General features: G+C 42.6%; 1 protein-coding gene across 4 annotated transcripts in view; it reads left to right on the top strand.

Annotated features, from left to right (window-relative positions):
* Positions 1 to 3,854: 3,854 nt before the first annotated feature.
* The window catches only part of TTLL7 (tubulin tyrosine ligase like 7), a 66,657-nt gene continuing 60,582 nt past the window's right edge, over positions 3,855 to 9,929 (top strand). For 3 of the 4 annotated variants that reach the window (XR_004418648.2, XM_033067049.2, XM_033067052.2), the window contains exon 1: positions 3,855 to 3,938. The gene's annotated coding sequence lies outside the window, so the exon portion shown is untranslated. Of the gene's footprint in view, positions 3,939 to 5,379; positions 5,504 to 9,929 lie in introns of all 4 variants that reach the window. The other variant, XM_033067050.2, reaches the window with a different exon arrangement.

The following is a 9,929-nucleotide window of genomic DNA, read 5'->3' as shown; positions in this document are numbered from 1 at the left end:
GAAGCTGTGGCAGGCTGGCAATATCTGCCTGAAACACCATCTCCTGTTAGCAGGTGTTGGTGCTGATGGGAAGCTGTTGCACGTTTTTGCTAATACACTGAGCAGATGGCTTATAAAAGAAATGGGTGGTGCTTTTTGAAGCAAAAATTATGTATGGACTGAGTATTCTAGCAAGAATCCTAAGGGAATAGAAAGTATAGGGATGGAAGTTGACCTGAACCGTGTTTCTTCATTGGAAATGTTTTCTAGGCTGACACTAGGAAATGGAGAGTTTATGACAGCACAGATTATGTTTGGACATGGCTTTTTTATAGCAAGTGGGAAAAGGCACCTGTTTAGAAATACATAATTATTTACTTAGTAAATATATCCTGAGTGTTGTGCAAACAGAAGAAAACACACTATTTTGTAGCTATTAGCTAATAGCAATAGCTATTATTCCTATTATAAATCTATATGCTGATTCTGTCTCAAAGTTTTTGAACTTCATGATCGTCACGTTTAACTTTTTGGCATTTGCCTGTACAACAGCAGCACAATGATAGAGCCTGTTTCAACAGCAGAGGTAAAATGCAACTTCAAGTTTTCTGGACCACATCAGACTGTGCATCCTACTGTGGCTCTGTAAGCTGACGGTTGAATGAGCAGGAGAAATAGGTCTGCATTTCCAGGTCTATTTTGTGACTTTGTTCAAATACCAGTGTTCTTTAGAGAATTTAATTATACTCTTTGTAATTTGAGGACATTGTATTTACTGACTTGGAGATGGATTACATATACAGAATTACAGTGCTCATAATTATTCAGGGAATATGTTTGTAGTAACAGGAAGGGTGAAATAGTAACTGTCTTCAAATAAATCATCAATCTTTCTCTTGAAAATAGAACTGATCTGATTGCCCTCATCATTATTCAACTGTAACAACTAAAATTCATAAATGAATCCAGAACTTCTGTATGGAAAAATTGGAAAAACCTAAGAAAATTCATAGAAATATGTAGATTTCTGAGAAAGCACTTTCTTCCTGATCTCTGGTTTTCTCTTTCCTGTTTGTTCATTTGTGAAATTCACAAGATAATCTTCATGCCATATAAAAGTTATTTTTATTACTAGTTCTATTTACAATAATTATCTAGGCACATCTGCTCTTGAGTGCACCAATATTCAATATTTAAACTAGCTCCATATTAAAAATATAACTCTATTTAATGCTCCTAATTAAGCATCTGTGTATTTAATACCCTGCTTTGGTTCCTTACTACATTTTGCTAGCTCTAATGTTTCAACATGGAGGTAGCAAGTGCCATTTACTCTCAGAGTGATTCAGAATGCAGATCGCATTAAAAAAAGTAAATCTGATCTGCTTCTGGGAAACAACAACTAAAAGCACATTCAGGAAGAGATTAATGCCTTCTGCCTCCCAGGAATGGAGAGGAGAAAAAGCGTTTCTGCTGTGAGGCTCTGGCCTTTGCTGGGAGGATGTGTCATGGGTTGTGCTCTCCCAGCTGAGAACAGCACCCATTGCTACCAGCCCTCTGAAAGGGGAAGCATTGGCTGCATCTGGGAGGGGAGGCTTCCCTAAAATCCTCCCAGGAGACGAGCAGGTCAAAAGTCTATTCCCAAACTTCAGGTTTGCCTGTGAATTATAAAGCAACATCTGGGTGGAATCTCGCATTGCAAACTCCTGCTTGTGGTTTGCTGTTCTTCCCATATAAAATGTCCTTAGGTCAGCAGAGGTGTGCCCATGGCTCAGGGTGGAGAGGCCTGGTTTGGGCTATGGAATGTGGACACACCGCTACAACAAAGCAGGCAGGGTCTGCTACAGGCCCAACCAAGCTTTGACCCAGAGATAGCATGCAGTGCATGTCAGCCTTGTAAACGGCTTCATCTTCAGCCAGTGGCAGCATTCCAAATTCCAACGGAAAGAGAATCAAACCTTTCTGCAGGAGCATCCCGGAACACAGCTTTGGCACAGATGGGAGAAAAATGACTGTTTACACAGGGACGAGCTCAGATCCCATTGCTTTAGCACGGGCTTTCTACCACTAAACTTTAGACTTGCCACTATGAACAAGCATGGGAGCTTCTATCACATTACATGTTTGTGGCCAGAAATTATATCTCTGCTTATTTTTTTTTATAAGCTCAACAAAGGTTTTAGTGCCAAATAGTGCCAACAATTTCTGCATATCAGTGAAAACCACAATATAATCAGTCATCCAACCCAGTGTAAAAATACCATATCTGCAAAAAGTAAATTCTTCAACTTTACAAGCTACAAATTGATACCACACATGAGAAAAGCCTGGTATCTCTCTAGGATTTCCTAAAGGATTTCTCATGTGGTTTTCTGTCCTTAACAATCATTTTAGTGTTTGTAAGAAGCCCACAATTTGTTCCAATAAAGTATCAGCTTACCTCCAAAGATGTTAAAATAGAGTAAAAAAAATTAATGATGATCAAGTTGCAATTAAATTTGCATTTTCATTTACATTGTCGACTTTGTTTCAGTTCTTTCTGACCAAGAAATAGTAAACTTGAAACTAAGCCTACTGAACATATTTATTTCTGACTGCCTTAAAAAGGTAGTTGCAGACATTCTCACGGACGGCCTTATTTTAGCCAAAGAGATTGTACAGAAAATACTAGACTGGAATTGATTTTAAAGGTATGTAGTACTGAGGAATGTGTAATGTAAGCATGTAATAGTATGAACAAAGCAAGATAATTAATTAATATACCAGAAGAAGTCAATAAACGATTACAGCTAGTTCCAAGGCAAACATAATGAAGACAAAATCAAACGCCATGGTGACTTCCAGTTGTGAACTGGGCTCCTAACCTTGATGAACACAGAGGATACTACATGATCTGCTGAGATATTTGACTAAATTTCAGTTGAGCTTCTATTATGTATTCTTTCACTATTCTTTTTTGTGAAACTTTTTATTCTTTGATAAATTCCTAAAAAAAAAAAAAAAATATTTGACAGGCGTTTCTCTATTGCATTATCTGATTAGGTCACGTGCCTTCATGTGAGGATGCGAAGTATTTCAGGAAAAGCCCGAAATGGCTCCTTCAGAGTGGCAAACAGCGTTTGTGCACACGGCAGGAAAATATTTGCCTACGGGTCCAAAGGGGAAGAGGAAAAAAACTGTCTGGAGCAGCGGGCAGGGATTCGTGGATGGGGCAGGTGCCGGGCTGTGCGCAGGGAACCGCCGGCAGCTCCGGGCCCGCGGGCGCCTCCACCCGCCCGGCCCGCGGGCGCTCGGGGACGCTCCCCGCGCCTCACGGCGGGGCGCGCTCGGGGCGCCCGCGGGGCTCCTCGGCCCGGGAGCGCTCCGCAGGGCTCCTAAGGCGCTTCCCGGCATCCGGAGCCGGCCCTGGGTCCCGCGGCTCGGAGGGGCTGGAGGGAGACGGCCGCAGCTGGCCTTGAGGGCGGCGCGGCCCGACTCGGCCCGACTCGGCCCGGCTCGGCCCGGCCCGCTCCTCCCGCCCGCCGCGGGCCACCCCGAGCGCTGCCCGCGTGGCCGCCGGGTCCGCTCGCGTCCTCGGGCAGCGAGACAGCGCGGGCCGCTCCACCGCGAGCGCGGGGGGGCACCGGCGGACCGGCAGCGCTGCCGCCTCCCGCGGCACCGCCCGTCCCGCTCCGCGGACGCCGCCCGCCGCCCCTCGGGCGCAATCCCCGCACGTACCTGTGTGGGAGGGCCCGCGCTGCCCGCCCCGCCCGGCCGCCCGGCCGCCGCCGGTGTCCCCTCGCAGGGAATGGTTTGTCCCGGCTCCCCGCCGTAACCTCCCGCTCCTCCTCCCGCCCGTGCCCGGCGCGGATGCTGCCGCCCGGGATCGCCCCGCCCGGGATCGCGCCGCCCGTGAGGCGCAGCACGCGCCGCCCGCGAGCACCGGAGCGCTCCAGGACCGCCCGCCCGCGCCCCGGCAGGTGAGGTCGGGGTGAGGGGCCGGCGGGGCGCGACACCTCCTCCTCCTCCTGCGGCGGCGGGGGACAGGCTGCCACCCCTGGGGACAGGCGGCGGAGCGGCGGCCCGCCGTGATTCAGCATCACCGGCGGGGAAGGGAAGCCGTGTCCGGCCGGGGGCTGCCGGAGCGGGATGTGTCGCGGGCTCGGGGCGATGCTGCGGGGCGGGAGCGCGGGGAAGTGCCGGCAGCCCCGCTGCTCGTCCCGTGGCCCGGGGCGCAGGGAGCAGCGCTGTCCGGCCGGGCCCGGGCAGGTGCGGCGGGGCGCGGGCAGCGGCCCCTCGGGAAGTTCCCTCAATGCAGCGGGCAGCCCTCGCGCGGGGAGGGAGGATGACTGCGCGTGTCGCAGTGTGAGCAGTAGGGAACCGGGAGGCATTTCAGGATTAAAGGTATTAATTTTCTGTTCTCGCCCCCCTCCCCCAGTTTTTGCATGCGAAGCCCATCGTCCCTGCGGGTCGTATCGCATGTACGGCCAGGTCTCTTCAGAGCCAGTTAAGGTTAAAATGGGATCGTCTTTTGGCAGTGGTACCCAGCGGAGGCTGAAATGTAGAACAAGTTAAATCTCTGGAGATGCAAGTCAAATATCTTCCTGTGCTTTCTGTGCTTAGCTGGAAGCCCATAATCTGTGGGATCTTTTTGAATTTCTACTGCTGAAACCAAACATAATTGTAAGCAAAAGGGAAAAGCGATTGATCCTGGAATTTGAACATACTGCTGAACTCTGTGAAACTGTCTTAAGGTCTCAGTGTTGATCGCTTTTGTGCCTTTCTTATGTATTTGCAGTTTGAGTACCAAAATTAGATGTTATTCCTTCTTAAATCCCCTCTAAACCAACCAAACGCACATATCCCACCCACCCCTTGTTCAGTATACTTTTCTGTCTAAATCCCTCATTAATTAACCAGAGTGTTAGTACCTATCTAAATAATATTCAGAGAAATCCTGCTGATTCTTTCCACACATGAATGATTAGAAGTAATTTTCTCTGTGGGAATTGGTTGTCCCCCAAATACTGCAGAGTATCTCAAAATATACAGTGATTTGGCATCCGTAGAAGCTTTTACCCCTGTTTTAAGTGCTGCAATGGGGGTTTTAGTAGAAATAAGACAAGTGACCATGATAGTTCAAACAAAAAAAAAAATTGGAGAAGCAAGTATTATGCCAGGGATTTTCCTCTGTGGTGAGTAAATATAATATCTGTGATGACATGGTGCTATGACTTCTGAAGCAAGATTCTTTGGAGAAAAATGTTACAAAGCTTCAGAAAACTACATGAGCTATTTAATACAGAATATGTGACTTCTTCTGTAATGACAAAATATATTTTTACCTGCAGGTATTGGCTATATTATGCAAGAAAGTCTAGAAAAATAGTTGTCAATTTTTATTTATTTATTTATTTTTAGAAAAATGCCCCTATTCTAGATTTCTGATGGTTTGGATACAATCCACATATTTCCAAAGGGATTTGCCCAGCACTTTGGGAGTGTTAGAAGAGGCCAAGAGATCAAGCCTGTCAGCAGTTATTAGGTAATTATTCCAGTAATCTAACAGTCAGTTTAGTAATATGAGGCTCAAGTCTGCAATCAAAATAAAATTTGTTCCCATATTCTCCCAAAGCTGATAGTGGTAAATTGGCAGCATAGATTTAGTTGTGGACAAGTCTGAAGAGATTAAATGATCAAGAAGCAGTGAGACACAAAGCCATCTTGCAGTTTTTTGTATAGTTAGGATTTTTCTCTAAGATGTTTCTAATACTGTATATTGGTTATGAAAACCATAAATAGAATTTTGAAGGTGAAATGTGGCACACTGATGCTGACTGCTGAATGTGCTTTCTCTGAATTGTCAACATCAAGAATGACTGAAGTATGATTTCTTAATTTTGAATTTTCATCTGTGGATATTTTTTATAAATTTTGAAAGTCTCTGTAGGATACATATGGCAAATTTCTTGAACATCCACATTTTCTAATATTCTGTGCTTTTTTTTCCATTTTTTTCTTGGCTATATTTTAATGTTGTGTTAAGGAGTATTTTTGCATTGCTAGATACTTGCAGATGTCTCATACTAATTGAGAACACATTAATCTAAGTATGTAAATCCTTAGGAAACAAGAAATTGAAATGAAATGTTCATGTCTGAAATAGACAAATGGATGGCATCTTCCATGCTACCCTGCATCTACTTTTGCAAAGCTTCTGTCTTAAAAAATGCACAGGGCAGCATGTTGCAAGATAATTTTTTGATATGAGTTACTAATGTTTTTTTTAATTTTGTGCTACAATTTTATCAGTGTAAAGATATCTTGTAGAAATCAACAATGCTAATTTCTCACTCCTATATGTTTTCACAAATCTTCAGAAAATTCCAAGTGTTATTAGTGCCTTGAAATGTTGTGGTTTTTGGGGCAATCCTAAGTAACGAAGACACTGAATTGTTTTGATAGGCCTTGTATCAGTCCCTGACAAAAGAGATGAATTCTTGCCAGTCTTTTTTATGAGGTATTTCCATCATCCATAGTTGACACAGTGACTCTACAATGATGTGAGTGGAAAAGGAATAGTTTGGATTTGCCTAAAAAAGGGAGTTCATTTTATTTGGAAAGGTGCATACAAGCTGTCAAAATGAAGAAATTTCACTGCAAGTACCACTGCATTCATATTGGAACATACTAGCTGGATTTTGTTTCTCCCTCATGAACTTCAGAATACTTAGCCCTCGATTAATTTTTATTTTCTACATACCTAGAAGTTAATTGGGGCCATTTGAATCCTGCTGATGGAAGTCAAATAGCCCTTATTAAGCACAAGGAGCTCTTTAGAGCTCCATTAATGCTTACCTAAAGTCCTGCCAGAATGCTACTTTGCAACTACTCCTTTTGCAGACATGAGCTTCCTGGAAGGTTTACCAGTGAACCAGTGAACCTTTTTAACATTAATATTTAAAATACTAATGTATTTTTAAATTTAAAATGGAATTTGTTGATGTCTGCTACACTGATGGGTAAAAGAATCATTTGCAATTGAATGGTTATGTGAGAAAAAAGGTGGTATTCTGAAGGATTCAGCCTTTGAACCTGGTGGGCATTAGGGCAAATGTTCCTTTTCAGGGCTGCAACCCCTTGGGACCAGAATCTTTCACGGCAGGAGATTCCATAGTGCCCCAGTCTACTGAATCCTCTTGTTCATGGCAGTGAAGGCAGGAACGTACAGGTTCTGTAGGGTTAAAGTGATAACTTCGTGCCAAGAGTGTTTCCCAGTTTTCCTCTTTGCCTTCTCTCTGAAGTGTTCATACAGCTATACAATATATTTTCACAATTCTACCACATTAATTTAAACTCATTTACCATCATTTTTGCTCTGCCTTGAATTCCATATGCCAGGAAACAAGCTCTAACATATTAGAATAAATTTTTGGCTTTGTGCTTTGAAAGGTTAACTAAAGCAGACATAATGATTCTTGCTTTCAGTATCAGCTTTAATCAGAATACAGGATCTCCAAAATGAAGACCTCTGTATACAATTTTACTATTTGTTTTCCCAATGTTAAAAATCAAAGTTCAGATAATTGAAAATGTTAGAATATAGATCCACATTGTTTCAAAGGCAATATTAAAAAATACAATCACATGGGGTTTTTTATGAGCATTCATTTCTGGGGACAGAGGAGCAGTACTGCTGTTACAGAGAGCCCAATTAACAGTAATAATGAAAGAAAGACAAAAGGAAACGTTTTGATTTAGCGATCACTTTTTCACTTCCTGGAGTGGAGTGAGTGTCATGCCACTTCCCACTTACGCTTGTATTTGATTTTGGAAGGATTCCAAATTGATGTTTAGTATGCACCACTGTCCAAATGAACCTTAGATGGCTACATTACTGGTTGATAGAAAAGCTGACTGCCTGAAAGGATGGAAGTGCTTTACACTGCAGTTCAGGAGCCCTTTGTGGCCAGCAGTAGTAAGAGTACTGACAGTCACTCTTCAGAAGAAAGAAATGAAGACTAAATCCACTTTTCATATATAATAAATGCTGCAGAAAGATTTGAGTAGGGTGTGGGTTTTGCAGTTAGACACAGTGATGTGTTGACATGTTTATTTTCATCCTTGCTTAGTAGCAAAATGCTAAATATATTCTTCTTTGGTTACATTAAAGTATGTTTCCTTTCAACTTTGTCCTTGGGTTGACATGTGTTTGTTTTATTTTTAGCACTTGAAAACCAACACAGTTATATCCCTATAGGGTGCAGTGGAAGCACTGGAGTATAGCATGAGAAAATGAAATCAGATGCTTAATACTGAATTGTTGCAGGTGAAGAGGCAAAGATCTTGATACTGAATATGGCCACAAAAAATAAGTGCATCGACAGGACAGAATATTGTGAGATTCGATGGGGAAATCACTCTTATCTCATTGCTCAGAATGAAGTTTTTTTGAAGAATATAGAATAGAGCTATGTGATGGAAGACTGTGCTTTTGTGGGTGATTGTCAAGTGTTTAGTGTTCATTGAACATGAAATTTCTCTGAATTTGTAATAGTGTTTTATCCTTCCAAGCTTATATTGGTGGTGTGGAAGGTGGGAGAAACATGCAAAAACATTTCATGTGAATTTTTGGTGAAAGAAATCTCAAAGATGTGCAATTTGCTCACCCAGGAAAAACTACCCTTTGAATTGCGTTTTAATTCATGGGGCTTTTTAGAGGCATATAATATTATCGTAACTTTTTATGTCAACTTGAAGCCTTTGAAAGACTATAAATTACTAGTGAGCATTAACAATTAGGCATTAATTTGAATTAAAAGGTTTTTTTTTCTAAAAATGAGCAAGAGTGATCTGAGAACATGAATTTGGTACATTTTGTACCACTTAAAAAATGGAAGCATTTACTGAAACTTATGTTTGTAAGGATGAAAAGGAGATATCCAGTGAATAAAATAAAGCATGGTGATACAGGAATCAGTGCTGTTACAAGCCAAATCTGTTTCAAATTTATAGAGCTGGGAATGTTCTAGGATATTGTGCCGGTTTTGCCTGGGGAAATGTTAATTTTCTTCACAGTACATAGTTTGGTGCTACATTTTGCGTTTATGCTGAAAACTGTGCTGATAAGAGATGTTTTTGTCATTGTTGATCAGGGCTTACATAGAGCCAAGGCCTTTCCTGCTTCTCCTACTGCCATGCTGGCAAGGAGACTGGAGATGCATGGGAAATTGAGAGGGGGCACAGCTGGGACAGCAGATCCCAACCCACCAAGGGGGTATCCCATAGCATATGACATCATGCTTGGCAAATAAAGAGGGGTGAACAAGGAGGAAGGGGGGGATGTTGGGAGTGATGTCTTTTGTCTTCCCAAAGAGCTGCTGCTCATGATGGTGGTTTCCTGGGGATGGTTGAATGCCTGCCTGCCCATGGGAAGTGTTTCATTAATTCCTTGTTTACTTTTCCTGTACATGCAGCTCTTGCTTTCCCTATAAAACTGTCTTTTTCTCAACCCTTGACTTTTCTTACTTTAATCCTAATTCTCTCACTGATGCTGGGAGATTGGAGTGGTGGTGAAGGGAGCGAGTGGCAGCATGCTGCTTAGTTGGCAACTCAGCTTACACAGTGACAGATACTGACCCAGAGCAGCATCCACAAGTGCAAATGTAGAAGACACGTAAGGGAACAATACAGTTATATTTGAAAGTCTGGGCACCAGTTGAGAAATCAGGCAGTTAATGACCCTGAGCAGTCAATTAAAAAAGCCTATATATTACTTAGCTGTGTTGCCTCTAGGTATGAAGACAAAATGAAAGCACATTGTGGCCTTTTTGCCAAAAGCAACATTCAGGAATACAAACATGTACAGGAAGCAAGTCTTTGATATTTTAGGAGAAAATGAGATAAAATTGACTAGAAATGAAAAGAAAAAAGAAGATATATTCTTGTGGACATGTGTTTGGGAAGGTCTG

The sequence above is a fragment of the Catharus ustulatus genome, chromosome 9 (genome assembly GCF_009819885.2).
Source record: "Catharus ustulatus isolate bCatUst1 chromosome 9, bCatUst1.pri.v2, whole genome shotgun sequence".
NCBI classification, from domain to species: Eukaryota; Metazoa; Chordata; class Aves; order Passeriformes; family Turdidae; genus Catharus; species Catharus ustulatus.
Note: the sequence above shows the minus strand (reverse complement) of the source record. Positions and strands in the feature narration are given on the sequence as shown.